Source organism: Macaca nemestrina, chromosome 18 (genome assembly GCF_043159975.1).
Source record: "Macaca nemestrina isolate mMacNem1 chromosome 18, mMacNem.hap1, whole genome shotgun sequence".
In the NCBI taxonomy this organism is placed as follows: Eukaryota; Metazoa; Chordata; class Mammalia; order Primates; family Cercopithecidae; genus Macaca; species Macaca nemestrina.
In genome coordinates this window covers 71,862,083-71,888,730 of record NC_092142.1, presented here as the reverse complement: position 1 = coordinate 71,888,730, position 26,648 = coordinate 71,862,083, and the positions used below count along the sequence as shown (strand labels likewise).

Here is a 26,648-nt window from a genome sequence, read left to right as displayed (position 1 = left end):
TGAGCCATCGCGGCCGGCCTACTTCATCTCAAATATTTAATTTTAGGTCTTTTCCAACATAGCTTGAATCTATTTTGCATATTTATTTGCTTTAATAATGTAAATGTGGTCTCACACTGGGTAGAATTATCTTATTTGTTGCTCCTTGTACAAACTTCTCTGATCCCTGCCAGGCGAGGTATCAGAGCCCCGGCAAAGGAAAGTGATTGGCTTACAGGTGATAAAAAAGAATTTACAGTATAGATTTGAAAAGGAAAGTTTTATTAGATAGAAGAGCACTGCAGAAGAGTGCAGTGGGGCACTTCAGCAAGACAGGACTGAGCGTGCTGGTGGATTTTCCTTAGGGGTATTTATGGACCTTAAAGCAGGAGCTTAAGGGTAATTTGGACCACATTAGGTGCTAGAGTTTCAATGTGCATGGATTTCGGAGATGTATAGAACTCCTGGTTACTTATAAATTTAGGGGGAAGAAGTCTGGTACCAGATGCCAGCTTTAGATAATAGGGAAGTCTAATTACTTCCTAATTCCTCAGACAAGGAGTTTTGCCTCCGGATGGTCTGCTTGATGGCCACCAGGTGATCTTTGCTCTCCTCCATCATTATTAGTGTCATCATTTTTGAACCAGTCCATATTCTGGCATCAAGAGGGAATAAAAATTAACAATCTTCAACCATTTGAAGAGCCTGACTCTATCCTGAATATTAAACAGCACTCTGAACAGCAGCTACATTTACATAGCACAATGGTGACATCTAGTGTCAGCAGGATAAATTTCAGCTAGTTCTGCAATTCACCTGAAATTTAAGCACAGGGTCTCAGTGCCTCAGGATCCTTACCTCAACTTCCTTCAGGGCCAAGAAAATGTTTCCTTCCAATTTGTAATTTGCCTTTGGATTTTCTTAACAATTGCTCTTTAATTTTGTACATTATTGGGTTTAAAATTAATGTACAATAGACCAGAGATGTTTAGAGTGTACAATGTGATGAGTTTTGGCCAGCAGAGAACAAAATAGAAAAAATAAAAAAACCCTGGTCCTCATAGAGCTTACATTCTTCCTGGCCAAAATTATGTCACATGGCTGCTCCTAACAGCAGAAGAATCTGGAAGGGAAGTTTTTTTACTTTCTTGCTTCCATAGTAGTAAGAAGATGGAAAGGGGGGGGTTGCGTGAGCCCATCTACAATTCCTGCCACAGTGAGTCTGAGAAGCACTCAAATTACATAAGTGCTTATATACAACAGTTAAGGTTAAAGCATGTTTCAGAAGTATTGACATGCGTGTTCTTTACATCAGCCCTATTTATTATTACTACTACTATTATTATTAGCTTAGATTCCTTCTTATTTGATGACATGTAAATAGATTCTCTAGCAGAAGACTTTGATCCACAAAGGACCTCCAGTCAGTGATAGACATTATCTTGTCACCAATAACGTACCCCCTGTGGTTTTCTAGTGTTGCTTAGACCTTTCATTAGTTTGCATACCTTGTTCGCTGTAAAGGTTCTCTGTCTTCTATAAGCTCATCTGGCTCATGACACCCTTCATCTGGCTCATCAAGTTGTTCACAGCCTGTTTGTTTTCCATACTGCCCTTGATGGAAAGAAACAGATGTCTACTAGATAGGATGAGTGGATCCACTCATCTGGCTCAGAATATATCCGTTCTTACTGAATCAATATTATATCACAGTTTATAAAAACGTACTCCAAAATGTCTGGGACTTACCACCAGGCTACGCTTCTGAAGGGAAAAATCCATCAGAGCACTGGTTCTCAAACTTGCCTGCATATTGGGATCACCTAGGAAGTTTTTAAAAAAAATATAGTGCCTGGGACCCACCCCACAAAATAGTTATTCTCAACTAGGTGATTTGCCCCACTACTAGAAATACATGGATATGTCTTTTGGTCAGTACAACTAGGTAAGTGTGCTACTAGCATCTAGTGGGTAGAGCCCAAGGGTGCAGTTCAACAACCCACAGTGCACAGGAGAGCTCCTATAGCAAAGAATTATCTGTTCCCAAATGTCTATAGTGCCAACGTGGAGAAACCCTGTCCAAAGATACAACTCTCCACATGCATTCGGCCTGGGCATGGGATTTTTGAAACCTCCCCAGGTGATTATACTATGCAGTAAAGCTTGAGAACCACTGCTAGAGACCTGTTCCTAGAGAACATTCAATTATGTGGCTAAATTCCTCTCAACCTCGTGCCATTGAGCTTGAACTGAAAATTTTCCATTTCTTCTTGTTTGATATGGGAGTTGTTTGTTTGGGAGGTGAGGGTGGTTGGAGGAAGGAAGAGCTAGTTGCTTTCATGAGAAAATCTAGGTTTCCCACAACGTGCTAGAATTGGCATCTCTGTAAATAGAAGTCTAGCTGTCATTATTCACCTTGTGAGTTGGCCTCCCTGGCATAGCTCAAGAGGATCATTAACCACAGTGAAACACACACATCCTGGGGCAGAGGTGACTTGGAATTACATGTGGAAGAAGCAACTCCTTTGCAAATGAACACTCCCTAACGTTTCACAGAATGACAGCTTCTCCCACTGGGGACCTCCCAGGAAGGGCCACTGCAGTTGTGAAACTCTAGGGGGAACCAGGCATATAGAACACAATGTGAATGATGCTCCCAGGCTGCATGACCCTCAGAGTTACTTTTACATTCACCAGAATGGCTAGCCTTTTAAATCAGTCTCATATATATATATATATAGAGAGAGAGAGAGAGACTCTATTGACCAGGCTGGAGAATGCAGTGGCACCAATACCGCTGACTGCAGCCTTGACGTGCTGGGCTAAAGCAGTCCTCTGTCTCAGCCTTGCAAGTAGCTGGGACTACAGGTGCATGCCACCTTACCTGGCTAATTTTTTAATTTTTTTGTAGAGCCAGGGTTTCACCGTATTGCCCAGGCTAGTCCCAAACTCCTGGCCTTAAGTGATCCTCCCACCTCAGCCTCCCAAAGTGCTGGGATTACAGGCATGAGCCACCACGCCTGGCCCAGTCCAGGCTACATGAAATATTTAAATATTTTGGCTACATGAAAATATTCCACTAGCTCTCCACATGTACTTTGACATTTATTTATATTATCTCAGATAATGCTAGGAAAATATATGTTACTCTCTATATATGTATATATATACACACTATATGTATATACATGTGTATTTATAGATAATATTTAAAATTTGAAATGCAAATAGTGTCATATTATACAAGCCAACCTACAACTTGCTTTTTTCACTTAACGCTCTATATTACCCACTTAGCATGTCCAGACATGTAGATATATGTTATTCCTATAACAACTGAAGAATATTACATTGCATAGACTTGATTTTAAGGAATAGTTGCATATTAGATATGAGTGGAATGAACACGGGCATTTCCTGAGCCCCATAACATGACACTTAAAGGACGAAAAGGATGCAGAGTCACAAGGACAAGAGAGTGAGAAAGGAGACAAATGCAGATGAGAGATGTTCACACAGTTTGGGTGATAACCAGGAAGCAAGCTGATTCACCCAGTGGAAAGGCTCAGGGATCGGGCATCAGAGACTTCACAAGGCAGAGGCGAGCCATGTGACAGATGTATAAGGATCAACTGGACCTGCCGATCTCATTTCCACCTACAAAGGCCAGAGACCTCTCCTCCCAAACCGTGCAATACAGGAGCTTTACTCTCTGGGGAAAAAACCAGCAGAGGGCCAGATGGAGACAGTGGATTTAAAACAAGGAGATGATTAAAAGTGTGCATGCTGAACAGACAAACATCACAAGGCCTTTCCACTACCCCAGCCCCATTCTCCCACCTGGCTCTCAAAACGCTATCAAGCAGGCTTATACCCTCTGCAGAGGAGCCTTAGAGGCAGTGAATAACCCTAGATAAATCTACAAAACATCTGTGGTAAAGGTCTATCAGCAAAAAAAAAAAAAAAAAAAAAAAAAAGCCATAATCTCACAATTTTTTCTTTACCACAGAGGACTGGGTGTGATTCTAGGATCCCAAACACAGCCATGCCTATAGGTAGCACAAACATAATAGAAATGACAAGGAAGAAGAGGATTTCTAGAAATAATGATCAAAAGTATCGGGGCTATTTAGAACTAAAACTAGTGATCCAAGGGACACACTGATAGGAACTCATGGGGAAACATGGAGGATGTCAGACTGAGATGGGCAGGGATGAGGGCAGAGTAGGAGCAGCACCCAAGATGTCTACTTCTTAATTCCTATCAAGGAGACAAGGGGGAGTCGACAGAGCCATCATGGGACAGAGATCAACAGTGACCAACATGATTCAACAGACACCTGTACCTACTATACACCAGATTCCGTGTTAGGGAGCACGTAGGGATATAGGAGTAGGATGCTATCCAGTAATCTAGCAATGCACCTGGGGAGATTGCCACTCACGGTGTTCCCTGCTTTCCTAGAGTCTGGAGACTCTCCTTTCTTACTTTCACAACTCTTTGGCCAGCCACAAATCCATTTGCCCACATGCTTCCTGGTTCCCTCACTTTCCTCCAGCCTGACATAGAAGTGTCTTTCCCAGTGAACTCTCACTAAAGAATATCTGCAAGGATAGAAGGTCCCTTCTGGTTGTCATGACAAACCAGCAAACCAGTATGGGAAACATTCACTGTGTGCAAGGGACTCACTTTGGCATTCAAATTTCATTGTACAGGATAAAGAAAATGTGGTTCATCTATACCATGGAATACTACACAGCCATAAAAAGGAATGAGATCATGTCTTTTGCAGCAACATGGATAGAGCTGGAGGCCATTATCCTAAGCAGATTAACACAGGAACAGAAAACCAAATGCCGCATGTTCTCACTTATAAGCCATGGTCTGCAACCTTTTTTTGCTTTCATACCAATTAAAACAGTTTCATTAAAAATTTAGTTTAGGTAGTCATGGCCATCAAACACATGAAAAGATGCTCAATGTCATTAGTCATTAGGGAAATGCAAATCAAAACCAAAACAGAGGCTGGGCGCGGTGACTCACGCCTGTAATCCCAGCACTTTGGGAGGCCAAGGTGGGTGGCTTCCCTGAGGTCAGGAGTTCAAGACCAGTCTAGACAACATGATGAAACCCCATCTCTACTAAAAATAGAAGAAAAAAAAAATAGCTGGGCGTGGTGGTGGGCACCTGTAATCCCAGCTGCCCAGAGGCTGAGGCAAGGGAATCGCTTGAACTGGGGAGTGGAGTTTACAGTGAGCCAAGATCGCACCACTGCACTCCAGCCTGGCAACAGAGCAAGTCTCTGTCTCAGAAAAAAAAAAAAAAAAGAGAGAAATACTATTTCACACCCACTAGGTCAGCCATAATTAAAATGGAAAATAACAAGAGTTGTGGAGAATGTGGGGAAATTGGAACCCTTGTGCATCACTGGTGGAAACGTAAAACAGTGCAATCGCTGTGGGAAAGTTTGGTGGTTCCTCAAAAAGTTAAGCATAAAATTACCAGCAATTCCACTGCTAAGTAAATAGTAGTCCCCCCTTATCCTCAGGAGACAGGTTCTAAGACCCGCAGTGAATACGTGGAATCGTGCATAGTACCAAATCGTGCATAGTACACCATGTTTTTTTCCTATACATACATACCTATAATAAGGTTTAATTATAAATTAGGCACAGTAAGAGATTAACAACAATGATAAAATAGAACAATAATAATATGCCAGCATCACTACTCTTGCCTTTTGGGCCCATTAAATAAGGGTTACTTGAATACAAGCTCTGCAATGTGATGAAGTTGATCTGATATCTAAAACAGCTACCAAGTAACTTACAGATGGGTAGCATCGACAGTGTGGATACGCTGAACAAAGATGTGACTCATGTCCCAGGCAGGACAGAGGGGGACAGGGAGAGGCTGCATCACACCACTCAGAGTGACATGCAATTGAAAACCTAGAAATTGTTTACTTCTGAAATTTTCTGTTTAATATTTTCAGGCCATGGATGACCAAGAATAACTGAAATAGCAGAAAGGGGGAATACTCTGTACCCAAAAGAACTGAAAACAGGTATTCAAACAAACACCTTGTAGAGGAATGTTTGTTGCAGCAGCACCAGTCTCAATAGCGAAAAGATGGAAACAGCCCAAATGTCCATCAACTGATGAGCAAATACAATGTGGTGTATTCATACAATTGAATATTATTCAGTCATAAGAAGGAATGAAGTACTGAAACATGCTAAGCAAAAGAAGCCAGACAGAAAGGGCCACATGCTGCATGATTTCACCTATACAAAACGTTCAGAACAAATAAATCTATAAAGACAGAAAACAAACAAGCAGTTGCGGGGTGCAGGAGGTGTGACAGAATGGAGAGTAACTGCTTCAGGGGTACAGAGTTTCCTTTTGAGGTGATGAAAATGTCTCAGAAATAAGAGATCATGGTTGTACAACATTGTGGATGTACTAAATGTCACTGAATTGTAATCTTTGAAATAGTTAATGGTTAATTTTGTTATATGAATTTTAGTCAATTTTAAAAATCCATAAAAGAAAATAAACCCAGATCCCCCATGTGTTTTTAGCTAATATTTAATATTTTCAAACGTAAGTATAAATAGTTGCAAAGGATTTAATTTAAAATAAAACTGTTGCATCATTCTTTTAAATATAGCCACACAATCTTAATGCACTATTAATTTCAGACTTGATTGCCTATTTTAAAAAGTATATGAACAATCTTTTCTTTAACTGTCATTTTATATCATTCCTTTTCCTCCTTGAAATTATGTTTCCATTACACCACTCCACAAACTTTCAACCTTGTATAATTTTTTAGGTTTGAAAGTCTTCTCCCAATTATCTTATCATATATAAAATATCTATATAATTTAAATTAGAAACCTTTAAAAACTCTACTGACACCAGAGTCTTCAAATAGTGGAAACTTATTCTGGATTGGTTATTATTATCGGTATTAGATAAATAACATAAATAATTATTAAACACAAAAATAAAAAATTTGTTAAAATTCAGATGTTTTAATGGGTTGGGTGGGGCTTTTTTTCTGTTTGTTTACACATTTGTGGATAAATATTACGCTAGAATGAGAGTTCAGCATAAACTCTATTTTTAAATTTTGTTTCTAGAAATATAAGCAGTGTCTACACAAACAAGAAGATGGAAATGGAGAGTTTTGAGATGTCAGTGTCAGTCACTCAATCCTTTTGAGTTTTATGTCCCAAATCACACAGTTGTTAATCATTAAAAAAATTATCTCTTTTTTTTAAGACAGAGTCTCTCCTTCTGTCACCCAGGCTGGAGTGCCGTGGTGCTCACTGTAACCTCAGACTCCTGGGCTCAAGCGATTCTCCCATCTCAGCCTCCCAAGTAGCTGGGACTACAGGCACACACCACCACACCTGGCTAATTTTTAAAAGTTTTTTTGTAGAAACAGGGGTCTCACCCAGGTTGGTCTCCAACTCCTAGCCTCAAGTGACTCTCCCACCTCCACCTACCAAAGCACTGGGATTATGGGCCTGAGCCACCACACCCCTCCTCAAAAATGTATCTTTAGTGATCTATCAGCTCATGGCTAGATTAGGTATTCTTTCAATGCATTAATTTGTTTTTTAGGCTTGTTTTTATTTATTCTTTAATTTTTATATTGACAAGCTCAAGTCTACACAAATGTGGAATAATAAAAAGAATCCCTATGTGCCCATCACTAGAGTCAACAATGTTATCATCAACCCATGGCCAATCTTGTTTCATCTCTACCTTTCCCATCTCCTCTCCACCACACGCCACTTCATCACTGCTGAACTGTTTTGAAGCAAATCCCAGGTTACATACCTTTACTTCATCTGTAAATACTTTATGTATATCTCTTAAAAATAAGGATGTTTTGAAAACATAACTATAAACCAGTACACCTAAGAAATGCAAGTCATTCAATATCCATCCAACGTGCAAATTTCCCCTAATTGTCTCACACATATTTTTGTTTTGGTTTGGTTTAGATTTTAATGTTGGTTTTTCTTCTCTTTCTTTTCTTTTCTTTTCTTTTTTAGTGTTGGTTTTTTAACTCAAGACTCTAACAGGGCCCACAAATTGCATTTGGCTGATATTTCTCTTAAGTCTCTTTGCATCTCCTTGGCTTACTGTTTAACATGCTCTTCTGGCCCCTGAATTTCCTGAAAATTGATCTTTAGATCTCAAGGCTTGGTCAGATTCAGATTTTATACTTTGGCAAGAATCCTTCCCAGGTGGTGTGTGCAGTGGGTTCAGTGTTATTAGCTTTTCATCTAATGGTTTCAGCAGCTATCAATGATATGACCTGGATCCATCATTATGAAATAGAGATCCTCCTTCAATTTTCATGAAAGTCAGTAAATGGAAACCTGCAAAAGAATTTGTTCCCTAGTTGTTAGAGTCACCATTTTCTTAATTTTTAGAAACTAGTATACTCAACTTCAGAAATTATCATTATTATATTATTAATTTTGAGAATTATTTTATTAATTAGACTTATTAATTATTAATTTTGAGACAGGTAATTATAGTTAATTATACCAGTTATTCTTTTTTTTTTTTTTGAGACAAGGTCTTGTGTATCACCCAGGCTGTAGCGCAGGGCAGTGGTGTAATCACAGCTCACTGTAGCCTTGAACTCCTGAGCTCAAGTGATTCTCCTGCCTCAGCCTCCCAAGTAGCCAGGACTACAGGCATGCACCAACACGCCCCATTAAATTGTTTTATTTTTATTTTTGTAGAGATGGGGGTCTTACTATGTTGTCCATGCTCGCCTTGAGCTCCTAGCCTCAAGCAATCTTCCCACCTCAGTCTCCCAAAGCACTAAGATTACAGTGCATCAGCCTGCTATTATTCTTTCACTTAAGATAGATCTTGTTTAACCTGATAATCCTCAAAAAATCTTGGAAAATCAAAATATTTATATCAAACCACCATCACCAATTTAATATTTTTTCAATAAAAATATTTTTATCTCATCCCATATTTTAAATACATTCTTGTTAAAAAGCCTTGGAAATCTATTTCATTTCACCTATGAAAAATACCCAGCATATAACCTAATTGGACACTCTGATCCTCATTTTCAAACCAATAAAATAATCAGAGTTAATTTCTCTCTGAAATTTTTTTTTTTTTTTGAGATGGAGTTTCACTCTAGTTGCCCAGGCTGGAGTGCAATGGCATGATCTCAGCTCGCCACAACCTCGCCTCCTCCTGCCTCAGCCTCCTGAGTAGCTGGGATTACAGGCATGCGCCACCACGCCCGGCTAATTTTGTAGCTTTAGTAGAAATGGGGTTTCTCCATGTTGGTCAGGCTGGTTGCGAACTCCCGACCTCAGGTGATCCGCCCACCTTGGCCTCCCAAAGTCCTGGGATTACAGGCATGAGCCACTGCGCCCGGCACTGACTTTTAAAATTCAAATAAATGTGTGTCTTAGTCTGTTTGTGTTGCTCTAAAGGAATACCTGAGGCCAGGTAATTGACAAAGAAAAGAGGTTTGTTTGGCTCACAGTTCTGCAGGCTGGACAAGAAGCAGGATGCCAGCATCTGCATCTGGTGAGGGCTTCAGGCTGCTTCCAGTCATGGCAGAAAGCAAAAGAAAGCTGGCATGTGCAGAGATCACATGACAAGAAAGGAAGCAAGAGAAAAGAGAGGGAAATACCAGACTCTTTTTAACAACCAGCTCTTACAGAAATCCAGAGGTTGAGAACTCAGTCGTTTCTCTGAGGATGGCACTAAGCTATTCGTGAGAGATCTGCCCTCGAGACCCAAACACCTCTTATTAGATCCCACCTCCAACACTGGGGATCAAATTTCAACATGAGATTTGGAGGGAAAACGAACTATAGCAAAGTGTTAATAGGCATTATTGAGGAATACTATTAAAATTACTGAGAAATAAATTATGGAACACATCTTGTAAGATACATTACTAAAAGAAGAGCTTACAGATGAGCTGACGTGCACCTCTAGTCCCAGCTACTTGGGGGGCTGAGGTGGGAGGATCACTGGAGCTCAGAAGGTCAAGGCTGCAGTAAGCTGAAATCACGCCACTGCACTCTAGCCTGAACAACAGAGTGAGACCTTGTCTCAAAAAAATAAAAATAAAAAATAAAAGTAGGAGGAATTTAAACTAAAAAAAATTCTAAGCCCCCTGTATTAGGCCATTCTTGTGTTGCTATAAAGGAATGCCTAAGACTGGGTAATTTATAAATAATAAGAGGTTTAATTAGCTCACAGTGCTGCAGGCTGTACAGGAAGCATGGTGCTGGCATCTGCTCAACTTCTGGTGAGGCCTCAGGAAGTTTATGATCATGGTGAAAGATGAAGCAGGAGCAGGTATATCACATGGTGAGACTGGAAGCAAGAGAGAGAGGGGAGGTGCCACACTCTTAAACAACCAGATCTCATGAGAACTCACTCACTATGGAAAGGACAGCACCAAACCACTCATGAGGGATCAGCCCCTATGACCCGAACACCTCCCCCAGGCCCCATCCTTCAACATTAGGAATCACATTTTGACATGAGATTTGGAGGGGACAAACATCCAAACTATATCACTCCCCAACCACTGAACAGACCCTCTCTTGTCCAAGGGGACCCCAGAGAAATCTTAAAAACTGAGTTCCCTGCCATGATGGGACAAGAGGTCAGACATGCCCCATTATATCCCCTCCCTTTTGTAGTTTATTCACAACTGACCAGCATTAATATTAAGATCGAGATCATAAGACTGACTGATTAGTGCTGGGATTACAGGTGTGAGCCACTGCATCCAGCAAGAGCTACATTATTTTAATCTTTCCTGTATTAACTGAAAAATCATAAGATCTCCAAATTTGGAAAGGAGACTTTATTTCTTATAAAGGGTTACAGCCTGCATCCTAACAGGCTGGGGAATGTAGCCTTTGTCAAAGCCCAGAAGCAGGCATTTTGAGGGAGGGAGGAGTAAGGCAGGAATTTGAGCTGAGTGGGTTGGCCAATTACATATATTCGACAGGTTACTGGAGGAACTATGGATATTCATGAAGGTGATCCTAATGCATGCATACTGAACAAACATGCATGTAACTTATGACCCATGTTCACCTTGGGGTGGAGACTTAACATTTAAATTTATTACAGTTACATAAAAAGGTGAAGCTGGGACCTAAAGGCCCTCAAGTGCACAACCTCTGTAAACCAGCCAGAACCAGTCCATGGTCTGTGATCTCTTAGCTGGAGAAAGTTACTAAAATCAGCCTCTTGTCCAATCAAAGCTGTAGTTATGGCTTGTGGAATAGGTGGACTCAGTAAGTTGGTGCCTGGTGGTAGATGAGCTGCAGATTATTTTAACATTGCTTATCTTGAGGCCAGTGCTTAACTGCCAGAGAAAAAGAAAAACCTTGTGTCAGTTAGAACATAGTTGATTTTTTAAGTGTAGGAGTGCATAACTTAACCCTTGCCTGGCACAGCATTAGGTCCTGTTTATAATCTGGTATCTTATTGCCACGAAGAGTGAGTTTCTTAATCCTGAGTTCTAGTTTGATTGCACTGTGGTCTGAGAGACAGTTTGTTATAATTTCCATTCTTTTACATTTGCTGAGGAGTGCTTTACTTCCAACTATGTGGTCAATTTTAGAATAAGTGTGATGTGGTGCTGAGAAGAATGTATATTCTGTTGATTTGGGGTGGAGAGTTCTATTAGGTCCACTTGGTGCAGAGCTGAGTTCAATTCCTGGATATCCTTGTTAACTTTCTGTCTCATTGATCTGTCTAATGTTGACAGTGGGATGTTAAGAGTCTCCCATTATTACTGTACAGGAGTCTAAGTCTCTTTGTAGGTCTCTAAGGACTTGCTTTATGAATCTGGGTGCTCCTGTGTTAGGTGCATATATATTTAGGATAATTAGCTCTTCTTGTTGAATTGATCCCTTTACCATTATGTAATGGCCTTCTTTGTCTCTTTTGACCTTTGTTGGTTTAAAGTCTGTTTCATCAGAGACTAGGATTGCAACCCCTGCTTTTTTTTGTTTTCCATTTGCTTGGTAGATCTTCCTCCATCCCTTTATTTTGAGCCTATGTGTGTCTCTGCACGTGAGATGGGTCTCCTGAATACAGCACACTGATGGGTCCTGACTCTATCCAATTTGCCAGTCTGAGTCTTTTAATTGGAGCATTTAGCCCATTTACATTTAAGTTTAATATTGTTATGTGCGAATTTGATCCTGTCATTATGATGTTAGCTGGTTACTTTGCTCATTAGTTTCTTCCTAGCATTGATGGTCTTTACAATTTGGCATGTTTTTGCAGTGGCTGGTACCAGTTGTTCCTTTCCATGTTTACTGCTTCCTTCAGGAGCTCTTGTAAGGCAGGCCTGGTGGTGACAAAAATCTCTCAGCATTTTCTTGTCTGTAAAGGATTTTATTTCTCCTTCACTTATGAGGCTTAGTTTGGCTGGATATGAAATTCTGTGTTGAAAATTCTTTTCTTTAAGAATGTTGAATATTGGCCCCCACTCTCTTCTGGCTTGTAGAGTTTCTGCTGAGAGATCCACTGTTAGTCTGATGGGCTTCCCTTTGTGGGTAACCCGACCTTTCTCTCTGGCTACCCTTAATATTTTTTCCTTCATTTCAACTTTGGTGAATCTGACAATTATGTGTCTTGGAGTTGCTCTTCTCAAGGAGTATCTTTGTGGTGTTCTCTGTATTTCCTGAATTTGAATGTTGGGCTGCCTTGCTAGGTTGGGGAAGTTCTCCTGAATAATATCCTGAAGAGTATTTTCCAACTTGGTTCCATTCTCCCCATCACTTTCAGGTACACCAAACACACACAGATTTGGTCTTTTCACAGAGTCCCATATTTCTTGGAAGCTTTGTTTGTTTCTTTTTACTATTTTTTTCTCTAAACTTTTCTTCTCACTTCATTTCATTCAGTTGATCTTCAGTCACTGATACTCTTTCTTCCACTTGATCAAATCAGCTACTGAAGCTTGTACATGAGTCACGTAGTTCTCATGCCATGGTTTTCAGCTGCATCAGGTCATTTAAGGCCTTCTCTATGCTGTTTATTCTAGTTAGCCATTCGTCTAACCTCTTTTCAAGGTTTTTAGCTTCTTTGCGGTGGGTCCAAACATCCTCCTTTAGCTCGGAGAAGTTTGTTATTACTGATTGTCTGAAGCCTTCCCTCAACTCGTCAAAGTCATTTTCCATCCAGCTTTGTTCTGTTGCTAGCAAGAAGCTGCGTTCCTTTGGAGGAGAAAAGGCGCTCTGATTTTTAGAATTTTCAGCTTTTCTGCTCTGGTTTCTTCCCATCTTTGTGGTTTTATCTACCTTTGGTCTTTGATCATGGTGACATACAGATGGGGTTTTGGTGTGGATGTCCTTTCTATTTGTTAGTTTCCCTTCTAACAGTCAGGACCCTCAGCTGCAGGTATGTTGGAGTTTGCTGGAGGTCCATTCCAGACCCTGTTTGCCTGGGTATCACCAGTGGAGGGAGGTTGCAGAACAGCAAATATTGCAGAACAGCAAATGTTGCTGCCTGATCCTTCCTCTGGAAGCTTCGTCTCAGAGAGGCATCCAGCTGTATGAGGTTTTAGTTGGCCCCTACTGGGAGGTGTCTCCCAGTTAGGCTAGTCAGGGGTCAGGGACCCACTTGAGGAGGCAGTCTGTCCATTTCAGATCTCAAACTCCATGCTGGGAGAACCACTACTCTCTTCAAAGCTGTCAGACAAGGACATTTAAGTCTGCAGAAGTTTCTGCTGCCTTTTGTTCAGCTATGCCCTGCCCCTAGAGGTGGAGTCTACAGAGGCAGGCAGGCCTCCTTGAGCTGCAGTGAGCTCCCCCAGTTCGAGCTTCCCAGCCACTTTGTTTACCTACTCAAGCCTCAGCAATGGTGGACACCCCTCCCCCAGCCTCACTGCCACCTTGCAGTTTGATCTCAGACTGCCGTGCTAGCAGTGAACAAGGCTCCGTGGGCATGGGACCCTCTGAGCCAGGCATGGGATATAATCTCCTGGTATGCCATTTGCTAAGATTGTTGGAAAAGTGCAGTATTAGGGTGGGAGTGTCCTGATTTTCCAGGTACCGTCTGTCATGGCTTCCCTTGGCTAGGAAAGGGAACTCCCCAACCCCTTGCACTTCTGGGGTGAAGAGATGCCCTGCCCTGCTTCGGCTTACACTCTGTGGGCTGCACCCACGATCTGACTAGCCCCAGTGAGATGAACCCAGTACCTAAGTTGGAAATGCAGAAATCACCTATCTTCTGCATTGCTCAAGCTGGGAGCTGTAGACTGGAACTGTTCCTATTCGGCCATCTTGGAACCTCTCTCAGAAGAGGTGAAATAACTTCTATTCCACTATTCCTACTCCACAATATTCAATTCAGAATATCCACTTGCAGGCCAATTCCTCCCAATAGGAAAATGTACAAGACAATGGAAGGTAAATGGTAGGCAAGTTTTCCCCCCTTCCCCTTTGATTATTAAAGGAGCCTTTTCAGAAGTCCATATTTGAAAGTGTCCCTTTGTTTGGTGCCCCAGAGTTGTTGCCTCCCAGGGGCAATTCAGGGCAGGGTAAGGGTATGCACTCCTTTTGCAAAGCAAGAGAACAGATTACAGGAGGCACTTGGGAAAGGAGCATCTGCACAAGCAACCAGGGCCATTCCCAGAAGACCACACATGAAGCTGAGGATCTAAAACTGGAGTCCCTTAGAACTTTCCACTCTGCTCTTCCCACTTTGAAGACCCCTGACTGCTGACCCCTTGCTTTGAGAATATTTCCTCAAAAGACTGGAAAAAGGCAGATAACAGCAGTCTCAACCGTTACTGACTTGCTTTGAAACTTGGAGAACACTCCTTAATGTCTTACTGTGCTAATCTGAAATTGGAATCAATATCTAGTTTCCTGTTTTTTTCTCAAGGTATTTCGAGAATTAAGCTTTGTCAACACAAAGAGTCAAAACTCTGTAAAATATTTGAAGAGATTTATTCTGAGCCAAATATGAGTGACCGCGGCCCATGACACAGCCCTCAGGAGGTCCTGAGAACATGTGCCCAAGGTGATCGGGGTGCAGCTTGGTTTTATATATTTTAGGGAGGCATGAGACATCAATCAAATACATTTAAGAAATACATTGGTTTGGGCCGGGCGCGGTGGCTCAAGCCTGTAATCCCAGCACTTTGGGAGGCCGAGACGGGTGGATCACGAGGTCAGAAGATCGAGACCATCCTGGCGAACACGGTGAAACCCCGTCTCTACTAAAAAATACAAAAAACTAGCCGGGCGAGATGGCGGGCGCCTGTAGTCCCAGCTACTCGGGAGGCTGAGGCAGGAGAATGGCGTAAACCCGGGAGGCGGAGCTTGCGGTGAGCTGAGATCCGGCCACTGCACTCCAGCCCGGGCGACAGAGCGAGACTCCGTCTCAAAAAAAAAAAAAAAAAAAAAAAAAAAAAAAAAAAAAAAGAAATACATTGGTTTGGTTCAGAAAGGCAGGACAACTCAAAGCGGGTTGAGAGGTGGGAAGCTTCCAGGCTAAAGGTATATTTTAACATTTTCTGATCGACAATTGGTTGAGTTTGTCTAAAGACCTGGGATCAATAGAAAGAAAATGTTCAGGTTAAGATAAAAGATTGTGGAGACCAAGGTTCTTTTGAAGTCTTATAGTGGCTGCCCTTAGAGACAATAGATGACAAATTGTTTCCTATTCAGACCTTTAAAAGGTGCTAGACTCTTACTTAATCTCTTCAAGATTGGGAGGATCTGGAAGAAAAAGATCTAACTATGTTAATAGAGATTCTTTAGATGCACATTTTCCCCCACAAAGGACAGCTTTGCAGGACCATTTCAAAACATGGCAAAGAAACGAGTTTTGGGGTAAAATATTTTGACTTTCTTCTTTGTCACATAATGTTATGCCACAATCAGATTGGAAAGTAAGTCATGATATATAAAGTTAAATAAAACCCATCTGATGAGAATTTATGGTTTGTAGAGCATGATTCTCAGAACTCTTAGATAGGAATTTGGGCAAGATTTAAAAATCAGAGTTTAGTCCTCAGCATGAAGAAGAGTTAGCAGTACTACTTAGGTTTTGAATAGCACTTTTGCCTTTCTGAATGACTTTGCTGCCTGGATCTTCTGTTTCCCTCTCAAATGTCCCTCAAAGGCAAGTCTCACCTTTGTGCAACAGGTATGGGTCATGGAGACCCATGGTGAGACTTGCCAAAGATCACACAGCAAATAGGTGACCTGGCTGGGAATAGAACCTGCATTTACCTGCTTTCTCCAAATGCATCAGCACAGGAAAATACGGAGAAAACAATAAAAGCAAAACCTGAAGAAATCACTGATTAAATTAAACACCAACAAATAAATAAAAAGTATAAAGTAGATTCAGTATGTAGATTATATGTAATATATAGTACTGTTTATATCTAAGTTTACACTTGATGTTAGCCAAAAGGCCAAGAAGCAATTGTATATCTAAATTTATAGCACATAAACTTGTTTTTTTTTTAAACACTCTGTCGCCCAGGTTGGAGTGCAGTGGCACGATCTCGGCTCACTGCAACCTCACTCTTACGGGTTCAAGCAATCCTCGTGCCTCAGCCTCCTGAGTAGCTGGGACTACGGTTACACACCACCACACTCAGATAATTTTTTCTATTTTAGTAGAGATGGTTGCCCAGGCTGGTCTTGAACTCCTGAGCTCCGACAATATGCCTGCCTCGGCCTCCCAAAATGCTAGGATTACAGGCGTGAGCCACTGCGCCTGGGCAAAGACTTTTTAAAATAATGTTCCTAAAGAGAGGCCAATTCATATTCTTAGTTTATTCCAGGAAACTATGATTCAGATATCTGAAGGGGGAAAAAAAACCCAAAACCTGAAGTTCCCAAAAGCAGTCTCCATTCTAAACGGCACCTCCTTCTTCACAGTCCAGTGACCTGTGACATGCTTTGGACTTCTGAATCCACCCTGTAAAATGATCCTATCCCGAAAGGAGTGCCCCACCAAACAAGGAAGTTCCAGACATAATCACATTTCAGGAGATTTTTTTTTTTTTTTTTTTTTTTTTTTTTTTTTTTGAGATGGAGTCTCGCTCTGTCACCCAGGCTGGAGTGCAGTGGCCAGATCTCAGCTCACTGCAAGCTCCGCCTCCCAGGTTCATGCCATTCTCTGGCCTCAGCCTCCCGAGTAGCTGGGACTACAGGCGCCCGCCACCTAGCCCGGCTAGTTTTTTGTATTTCTTAGTAGAGACGGGGTTTCACCGTGTTAGCCAGGATGGTCTCGATCTCCTGACCTCGTGATCCACCCGTCTCGGACTCCCAAAGTGCTGCGATTACAGGTGTGAGCCACCGCGCCTGGCCTTCAGGAGATATTTGTGTATGGGTTTTTTTGTTGTTGTTGTTTGTTGTTTTTGCTTTGCTTGGAACAAAATTTTAAATTTAATTTCTGTAATACAAAAGCTTTACGAAAGAGGTAAGATTTCCTCCTACCTCTTTTCTCCTGCCACCCAGTTCCTTTTCCCAGAGGTAATCAATGAGAAATAATTTAGAACGTAAGATATGTTATAATTCTATACATACCATGGCAACAGGAAATAAGCCATTCAGGGCTTATCCAGAATCCAGAAAGTGTTTGGATATTGGAAAAACAAAAACAAAAAACCTTTGTTCTGTAAGACAGTATAGAAAGTTAGGAGAAAGGTCTATTCCAGGATCAAGGTAAAATCTGACTTGTCACATAAGCATAAAAGAGAATGGGGGATATGGGGCACAAAGGAATGAAATAATGAGTCTACTCGGGAGCTATGTGTGAGCCCAAGACAGGAATGGGAGTTTCCAGAAGTTCACAGAGGAGTTAAGACCAGAATAAATCCAGGTAGCCAAGACCACTCAGGACCAGGCATGGAGACAGACCCCAGGGCTACCCCTCTTTTCCAAGCTGATCTGCAGATTGAGAATTTAGACCAGTTACAAATTATCTAAACTGCCCCAGGAGTTGAGAACCTTTAAATTTTAGAGCTGTGAGGAAACAAATATTATCTAATACATCTATTCTCAAGCATTTTGGTCTCAGGGCCTCTTAATACTTGGAAAGATACTGAGAATCCTATAGTGTTTTTGTTTATATGGGCTCCTCTCTATAGATACTTACCACATTGGAAATCAAAACTGACAATTTTTAAATATTTATTAATTTATTGAAAAATGACAATTATGAACATATTACATGTTGACATAAATGCTTTTACTAAAAATAACTATATTTTGGCCGGGCGCGGTGGCTCACGCCTGTAATCCCAGCACTTTGGGAGGCCGAGACGGGCGGATCACGAGGTCAGGAGATCGAGACCATCCTGGCTAACACGGTGAAACCCCGTCTCTACTAAAAAATACAAAAAACTAGCCGGGCGAGGTGGTGGGCGCCTGTAGTCCCAGCTACTCGGGAGGCTGAGGCCGGAGAATGGCGTGAACCCGGGAGGCGGAGCTTGCAGTGAGCTGAGATCCGGCCACCGCACTCCAGCCTGGGTGACAGAGCGAGACTCCGTCTCAAAAAAAAAAAAAAAAAAAAAAAAACTATATTTTATCTTTTAAAAATTAAGCGGAATGATTAGCATTATTTTACATTTTTGAAAATCTAATGTCTGCCTTAATAGAAGACAGCTGGATTCTCCTTTCTGCTTCTGCGTTCAAGGTGATTTTATATCACATGACACATAGCGTCGGGAAAACCACCATACACACACACGAGAATGAAGACGGCAAACAATGTCCTGCCATGATTATGAAAATGATTTTGCACCTACAGACCTCCTGAAAGGGTCTTGAGGACCCCAGTGGTTTCTGGACCACACTTTGAAAACTATGGATCTGATAATAATTTAGGATTGCATTTTCCTGTAATGCCACGTCTTAGCAATGTGACCTTGGGTGAGCTACTTAACTTCTCTAAGCCTCAGCTTCCTCCACTGTAAAGCAGCACTAAGAATAGAAGTCTACGTTTATGGCTGTATGCGTTCCTATAATCTGGGTATCTTCATGCTCATTAAATATATAAATGGGGTAATACTTATAAATGTTTAATACAGTACTTGGCCCCTAGTAATCACTCAAGTAACAACTCTTCCTACTGTTATTGTTAATATTTGTTATTACTACATACCAAGCATTGTGCCAGGCACCGCGTGGGTCATATCACAGGGTGTAAGAGGGCTCGAGTTGCTTAACAGTAGGGGACACAGGACAAATACCTAACTATAGAACAGAACAGATTTTGTCCGAATGATACAAACCAGGAAGAGGTCACATTCATTCACTCATTCAACAAATATTAATCAATTTTCTCCAGTGTGCCAGGAACAACCGGGAGGAACAGGCCAAGGTTTCAGAGCCTCAGGAATGAGAAACAGCAGGAGGTGAGCCGGTAAGTGAGGGATGGGCTGGGCGTGGCCAGATCAGATAAGGCTTTGTAGGCCCATGTAATTGAGGATATAAGGAAATGTTTTATGAGAAGGCTGCATCTGAGTTACAACTTCAGAAGAGGCAGGATTCGAGATAAAGTTGATGCACACTTTCTTTTATGCGCTTTCAACAAATATTTGAGATTTCCGCCAAGTCTGCTGCACAAAGGATCCCTACTACCAAAGAAGATATTTTTGCATTTAAGGGTTTTTATCACATAAGAAATACATGTGCACTTTTAAAAATTAGAAAATACAGGAGTGACCAGCCTGGGCAAACATAGCAAGACTACTACATCTCTCCAAAAAAAAAAAAAAAAAACAAAAACAAAAAAAAGGGGGGAGGGGCACGTGTTTCTTCTAGAATCTTCTTTCCAGTGGTGGTGCACACCTGTAGGCTCAGCTACTTGGGAGGCTGAGGCAAGAAAATCACATGAGCCCAGAAGTTCAAGGTTGCAGTGAGCTATGACAACACCACTGCACTACAGCCTGGGCAACAGAGCACGACCCTACCCCCTCGCCCCCCAAAAAATACAAGTGAGCAAAAATAAGAAAATAAAAACATTCTTCTGGCATGGGTTGTGCGTGAGACCCCAGGACTATCCACCTACAGGATTCAGCCCTTAGCCTGGGGGACCAGTGGTTTGTCTGCAAGGAGCTAGAAGTAGCTGGAAAAGCCGGCCTGCCTGCCAGGGTAGGCCTCCTCCTCACCCCCTAACCAAATTGTGCTCACGTTCCTTGAGTCCTCACTGCCCGATTGACCATTAGAGAAGTTGGAAGGAAAACGCCTCGTGCCAAGAGAAAGCGCAGCCCAGGGTTCAGAAGCCCCCTCCCAGCGCCGCAGTGGGGCTCTGCCAGCTCTCCAGGGAGGCGCTGGGTGGAGGATGTGGCCAGAAAGGCAGATGTCCTCTAAGGGTGAAAATAAAGTTCCTGGGCGAGGAAATGTGAGAAAAGGACAAAGAGGAATAAAGAAGAGGGTGCATCAGCGTGTGAAACGCAACAAGGCGCACAGCGCATGTGCACTGTGTAGAGCACAGGGGCTGCCGGGAGGTGTTGGGAGAGATCACGCCCTGGTAAGGTGCCAGGGAGGCTGCGGAGATCGCGTGGGAGCCCCTGAGGTGAAGCCGGGAAAGCGACCCCACAACGACCCCCTGATGGCTGCGGGAGGACTGAGAAGCCTCCTTCCCCAACATCTTAAAGAAAAAAATTAATCCAAGAGGTACTGGTTTTAGGTGCTGCCTCTTTTACCTTTTGCTTAGATTTTGGAAGAGTTTAAAATTTTCCTCTTTGCCTTTAGATTCTCTCCCCTTGTATCCAACATTAATTAAGCACCTACTGTGTACTAGATGCTGGTACTAGGAGCACAAAAGGGAAGACCCCTATTAAACACATGTGCATCATTACAGAGGTTTGCACAATTTACTTTGGGGGGCAGGAAGAAAGAACTGGCACGGGGAGAAGGGAAGGTTACGCAGGAAAGGCATGTCTGAACAGGGTTTACAAGGCTGAATTTTTGGCAGGTGGCATAAGAGTCAGGTGGGGAAGAGAACATTCTAGAAGAAACAGCAGGTCTTAGAGAGGCATGGAGTATGAAAAGACACGCTTCTGTGACTAACATAACAAAATAATTTGGACAAAGTTATTTATCCTTCCTAACTCTAAGTTCCTCTTGAATAAAAAGAAATAGTGACAGCAATATAGCAACGTGTCCAATCAGTGGATTATAAAACACACTTCAAAGGCAAAATAATATCCTCACACCCAAAAAGTAAATGCTATAATAACTCGGGTGAACTGTGTTCTTGGAAAAGGAGCTTAGAACAGTTTATCCCAATGTTGATTCTAGTTTTGGCTTCATGGAGTCTCATTCATTCTTACTTCTGACCTCTACCCCTGACTATAATTATTTTTTCAAGGAACTAGACCAACAGGACCCAAGGGAGAGTATCAAAGGCACAACAAAGGAAAATGAGGACAACCCAATACCCGGAAAAAAAACAAGTAATTCATGGACTCACAATAGGCCACAAACTAGATGACTGTCAGGAAGAGAAGAGCAAACCTTATGATCTTAAAATGATTTCTTGTTCATTTGCATCCTCGCATCAATCTAGACTTTAAGAGATACGTGATTTTTAAATAAATGGGTACATCTGCATAATAGTATTTTGGCATTAAATTATTTGATATGACGTTCAACATGTTTCTGCAAAAACCATTCCACCATACTGCTAGAATCTAGCAGCTAGATTGACCCAACACTTCATTATGTCATTCCCTTGCTCAAAGGTTGAAAGCAACCAGATGCGGTGGCTTACACCTATAATCCCAACACTTTAGGAGGCCAAGACGTGAAGATCACTTGAGCCCAGGAGTTCAAAACCAGCCTGGGCAACAGAGTGAGACTTTGTCTCTACAAAAAATAAAAACCCATAGTCCCAGCTATTTGGGAGGTTGAGTTGGGAGGATCGCTTGAGCTCGGGCGGTCAAGGTGATAGTGAACTGTGATTGCACCACTGCACTCCAGCCTGTATAACAGAATGAGACTGTCTTAAAAATGAAAAATAAAGGCCAGGCGCGGTGGCCCACATGAACCAAGAGCTTTGGAGATTGAAGTGCTTTCACATCTTTATGTGATGCATATGCCCTGCAGCTATTAACCTTTCTGCAGTTTCATGTTTTGTTTTGTTTTCTTTTCCGGCCAGGTGCAGTGGCTCACGCCTGTAGTCCCAGCACTTTGAGAGGCCAAGGTGGGCAGATCACTTGAGGTCAGGAGTTTGAGACGAGCCTGGGCATCATGGCAAAACCTTGTTTCTATTAAAAATACAAAAATTAGGCCGGGCACGGTGGCTCATGCCTGTAATCCCAGCACTTTGGGAGGCCAAAGTGGGTGGATCACCTGAGGTCAGGAGTTCAAGACCAGCCTGACCAATATGGTGAAACCCAGTCTCTACTAAAAATAGAAAAATTAGCCAGGCATAGGGACAGGCGCCTGTAGTCCCAGCTACTCAGGAGGCTGAGACAGGAGAATCGCTTGAACCCGGGAAGCGGAGGTTGCAGTGAGCGAAGATCACGCCACTGCACTCCAACCTGGATGACAGAGCAAGACTCCATCTCAAAAAAAAAAAAAAAGAAAAACAGCTGGGCATGGTGGTACATGCCTGTAATCCCAGTTACTCGAGAGGCTGAGGCACGAGAATTGCTTGAACCCAGGAGGCAGAGAGAGGTTGCAGTGACCTGAGATCATGCCGTTGCACTCCAGCCTGGGTGACAGAGTGAGACTCTGTCTCAAAAAGAAAAAAAAAAAAAAAGTTTCCTTTTTTAAGGTTGAACAAAGGCTCATTCATTCCTTCCTTTCCCAGACTTTCACCAAGCGCCTTCTATGGGTCAAGCATTGTGCTGAGTGCTAGATATACACAGACAAGAGGTGATATACACAGATAAAAGGTGATTCTCTCCCAACATGAGTTGGGAAGACAGACATGGCTAAGGCTTGTGACACAGCTATGCTGAAGGGACTCTGCAACAATTATCTAAGGCTACCAGAATGCAGAGTAACAACCAGCCATGAAACTTCAGTGGTATACAATAAAAATCTCATTTCTCATGCATCTAGGGTGGTCGCTTAGGAGGTTCTGCTGATTTGGCTTGGGTTCACTGAAGTGTCTGGTGGTTAGCTGCCATTGGCTGATCTAGGATGGCCTCAACTAGGACAACTGTGGTAATTTGGATGTGCTTCCCATGCTTTTCACCCAGCAGGCATGATCTCATGGCAGTGACTTAGACACAAGAGCAAGAACACATCCAACTGCACAAGTTACTTTTAAGCCTCTGCTTAAAAACATCCCAACAGGCCAGACGTGGTAGCTCATGCCTGTAATCTCAGCACTTTGGGAGGCCTAGGCAGGCGGATCACTTGAGGTCAGGAGTTTAAGACCAGCCTGTCCAACTTAGTGAAACCCTGTCTGTACTAAAAATACAAAAATTAGCCGGGCGTGGTGGCACATGCCTATAATCCCAGCTACTAGGGAGGCTGAGGCAGGAGAATTGTTTGAACCCTGGAGGCGGAGGTTGCAGTGAGCCGAGATCGCACCATTGCACTCCAGCCTGGGTAAAGAAGCAAGACTTCATCTAAAAAAAAAAAAATCCCAACCATCAAAGCGAGTGGCATAGCTGAGACTCCAGGCAGAGTTATACATCATAGGGCATAGATAAAAAGATGGGAGAATGGAGGTCATCATGGCAATCTGCCACACACAGACCAGGGCGCCTAACTCAGCCTAGGGACATAAGGAACGGTTTCCCAGAGAAGGTGATGCTGACTTGAGTTGAATCTTGAAAGAGAAGATGCAAGTTAGCCAGGCCATAAAGGAGAGAGGGCGCTTTAAGCAGAGCAACCCACATGAACCAAGAGCTTTGGAGATTGAAGTGCTTTCACATCTTTACTTTATGTGATGCATACGCCCTGCAGCTATTAACCTTTCTGCAGTTTCCTGTCTGGAATGTAGATGTGAGCCCTAGATGTGCACAGCTGTCTCCTGGCCATGAGGCAATAAGCATGAAGTTGATGGTCCGTAGAAATAAGTCACCCGATGGTATTCTTGAGCCACTGTATCCGCCCCAACTGTATGACTACATGACTTCATGTCACACAGGTCAACACCCAGGAACTCCTGTGATATCCCCTGGAGAACTACCTACTCCCTCAGTGCTCCATGATCTATCTCCTCTTTCTCCCTCAAAACTCTTTTTTTTTTTTTCTCTGAGACTGAGTTTCACTCTTGTTGCCCAGGCTAGAGTTCAATGGCGTGACCTCGGCTCACCACAGCTTCTGCCTCCCAGGTTCAAGCAATTCTCCTGCCTCAGTTTCCTGAGTAGCTGGGATTACAGGCATGCACCACCACACCCGGCTAATTTTGTATTTTTAGTAGAGATGGGGTTTCTCCATGTTGGTCAGGCTGGTCTCGAACTCCCGACCTCAGGTGATCCACCTGCCTTGGCCTCCTAAAGTGCTGGGATTATAGGCATGAGCCACTGTGCCTGGCCCAAAACTCTTGTTCCTTCAACCAAGCTGACTCCAGATGCTTTGCATTGTTTGGAGAAGTGGTAATGTGGTTTCTCAATGTCTAGAGTTTCAACAACACCTCTACCCTGGCCTCCACATCACCATTGCCAAGAGTAAAGAGGGAGCACCCTAGCCTCTCCCGGCAGGTTCTTCACACTGCCCTTCCCCAAGTTTTCAGTTTGGCCACCACTATCTTCCTGGAGGCCATCATTATCTGTTATTATTTCCTTTATTCTGATTTATGCCAGTCACACAAGTAGCCCAGGATCCTTTGCATTTCATCCCAAATCCCAAATGGCTCCAAACATCTCATTTTCTAACCCCATTTCCCACCCTCCCCATCCCCTGACACCCTCAATAATTCATTGTTGGGATCCACAAAATCCATCTTTTCTCAAAGTCTCTTCATTTCCTCTTCACTTTCTTGCTCTAAAGGAAACTAGGTCTCCTTTGAAGACACTGCTTTCTCTGCAGTCCTCTCAGATGGTGTCTGTTTCTCTCTTACACTCCACAGTGGAATAGGTGTTCTTGTTCTTCATTGCTGCTTCCAGATTATTCTGGCTCCCTCCTTCTTAAACCTTTCCAGCTTTGACTCTGATATTAACCAGACTATACTGCCCTCATTACAGTCATATGACCCCTGCCACTCTCCAACTCTACTCCTGGGACAATTCTACGTGAACTCAATATCCTTAGAGATGATACTTTCAAAGCCCTGATGTCTCAAATCCTTGACCTCCTCACTCCCACGCAACTTGCCCTCCAACTTAGCTCAGCTATAAACTTTCTGTCCTTCTTTCTCCTCTTAACCAGCTTAGAGTCCATGGTTCATTATTATAATTATGCCCTTGAATATCCCCTAGGCTCCTTTGCCTCTCTAATACTTCATTGTACTTTTCCAGAAACGCGGAGGTCTCACTCAAATCTAACTCTCCACCTATCCCCACACAAGAAGTAGTAGCCGAACTTGGTTGGAAAAACTACACACCTCTGCTATCTGCTTTCACTTTAAGTTTATGACCACTGGCCTTCAGCTTCACTCGTCTATCTTACTTCATTACCCTAGCACAGTCACTGACGTATTCTCATAGATTGCCATTCCATATCTTCCTCTCTCTCTTCAAGCTTCCATAACTCCTTCCCCATCCTCAGACTCAGCTGACAACCTTATCCCCTCACTCACTAGGAAAATAAAAGCAATAAAAAGGGAATTTCTACAAATTCCCAGCACATCATCTACCCACCTACCTGCAACCTCCATTCCCCGAGTTAAAGTTATTCTCCTGCCTCAGCCTCCTGAGTAGCTGGGATTACAGGTGTATGCCACCATGCCCAGCTAACTTTTGTATTTTTAGTAGAGACGCAGTTTCGCCATGTTGGCCAGGCTGGTCTCGAACTCCCGACCTCAGGTGATCTGCCCTCCTCGGCCTCCCAAAGTGCTAGGATTACAGGCGTGAGCCACCACACCCGGCCGAGAGACACCAACTCTTAAAAGGTGCCTAACTAAGCATCTCGAGGAATTTGTACTGTGTCTCTAATGAGCTCCCTTGCACCATTTTCATCAGGGAAATGCTGGGGATCCGATCCATCCTAGGAAAGATCACTCTAGCTGCAGGGTAGAGTGGGAAGGCTGGAGGGGGTAAGATTGGAGATATGGGAAAAAGTGAGAGGCTGTTGGCAGAAATTCAAGCAACAAACAAAAAATGGAAAGGCAGACCGAAGACAGTGGCTGTTGACATAAAAAGAAGGAGGGCAAATTTGACAGCTATTTAAAGGCTATTTTACCTTTAGACAGACATTGGTGATCAATGTGATACATGAGGTGACAGTCCACCGGAAGACACACTGATAGTCTCCCCAGATTTCCTCTCCAGAAACTCCTTGACTAAATCATCACGGGTCACCTGAAGCCGTCTCTGACAGTTTTTGGAAGACCAGAGATAGAATTTCAGGAGACTGATTCCAGATAAAGCCACAATTATGCAGCAATGTTATGTTCCTGAACCATTAAAGACATACAAGGGATGCCTGAACTTTACTAGGAACTCCTGGCTCATTATTTCCTATTTTCCTATCCTCTCTTCTTTACAAAGGAGCAACAAGAAAGCAAGAACCAGTGAAAA

The 26,648-nt window shown here is 42.7% G+C and overlaps 1 protein-coding gene and 1 long non-coding RNA gene across 11 annotated transcripts in view; one reads left to right on the top strand and one right to left on the bottom strand.

Moving 5' to 3' along the window:
• The window catches only part of LOC105491307 (zinc finger protein 19), a 94,057-nt gene that overhangs the window by 21,981 nt on the left and 45,428 nt on the right, over positions 1–26,648 (bottom strand). For 4 of the 10 annotated variants that reach the window (XM_071084890.1, XM_071084896.1, XM_071084892.1 and 1 more), the window contains one exon: positions 10,254–10,372. The exons of 4 other annotated variants lie outside the window; for them this stretch is intronic. The gene's annotated coding sequence lies outside the window, so the exon portion shown is untranslated. Of the gene's footprint in view, positions 1–1,487; positions 1,594–10,253; positions 10,373–26,648 lie in introns of all 10 variants that reach the window. 2 more of the 10 variants (XM_071084889.1, XM_011757578.3) reach the window with 2 other exon arrangements.
• On the top strand, positions 17,523–21,647 carry LOC105491306 (uncharacterized). Its single transcript, XR_011616569.1, has 3 exons — positions 17,523–17,721; positions 19,349–19,423; positions 21,377–21,647. It is a non-coding gene; the product is annotated as an uncharacterized lncRNA (long non-coding RNA).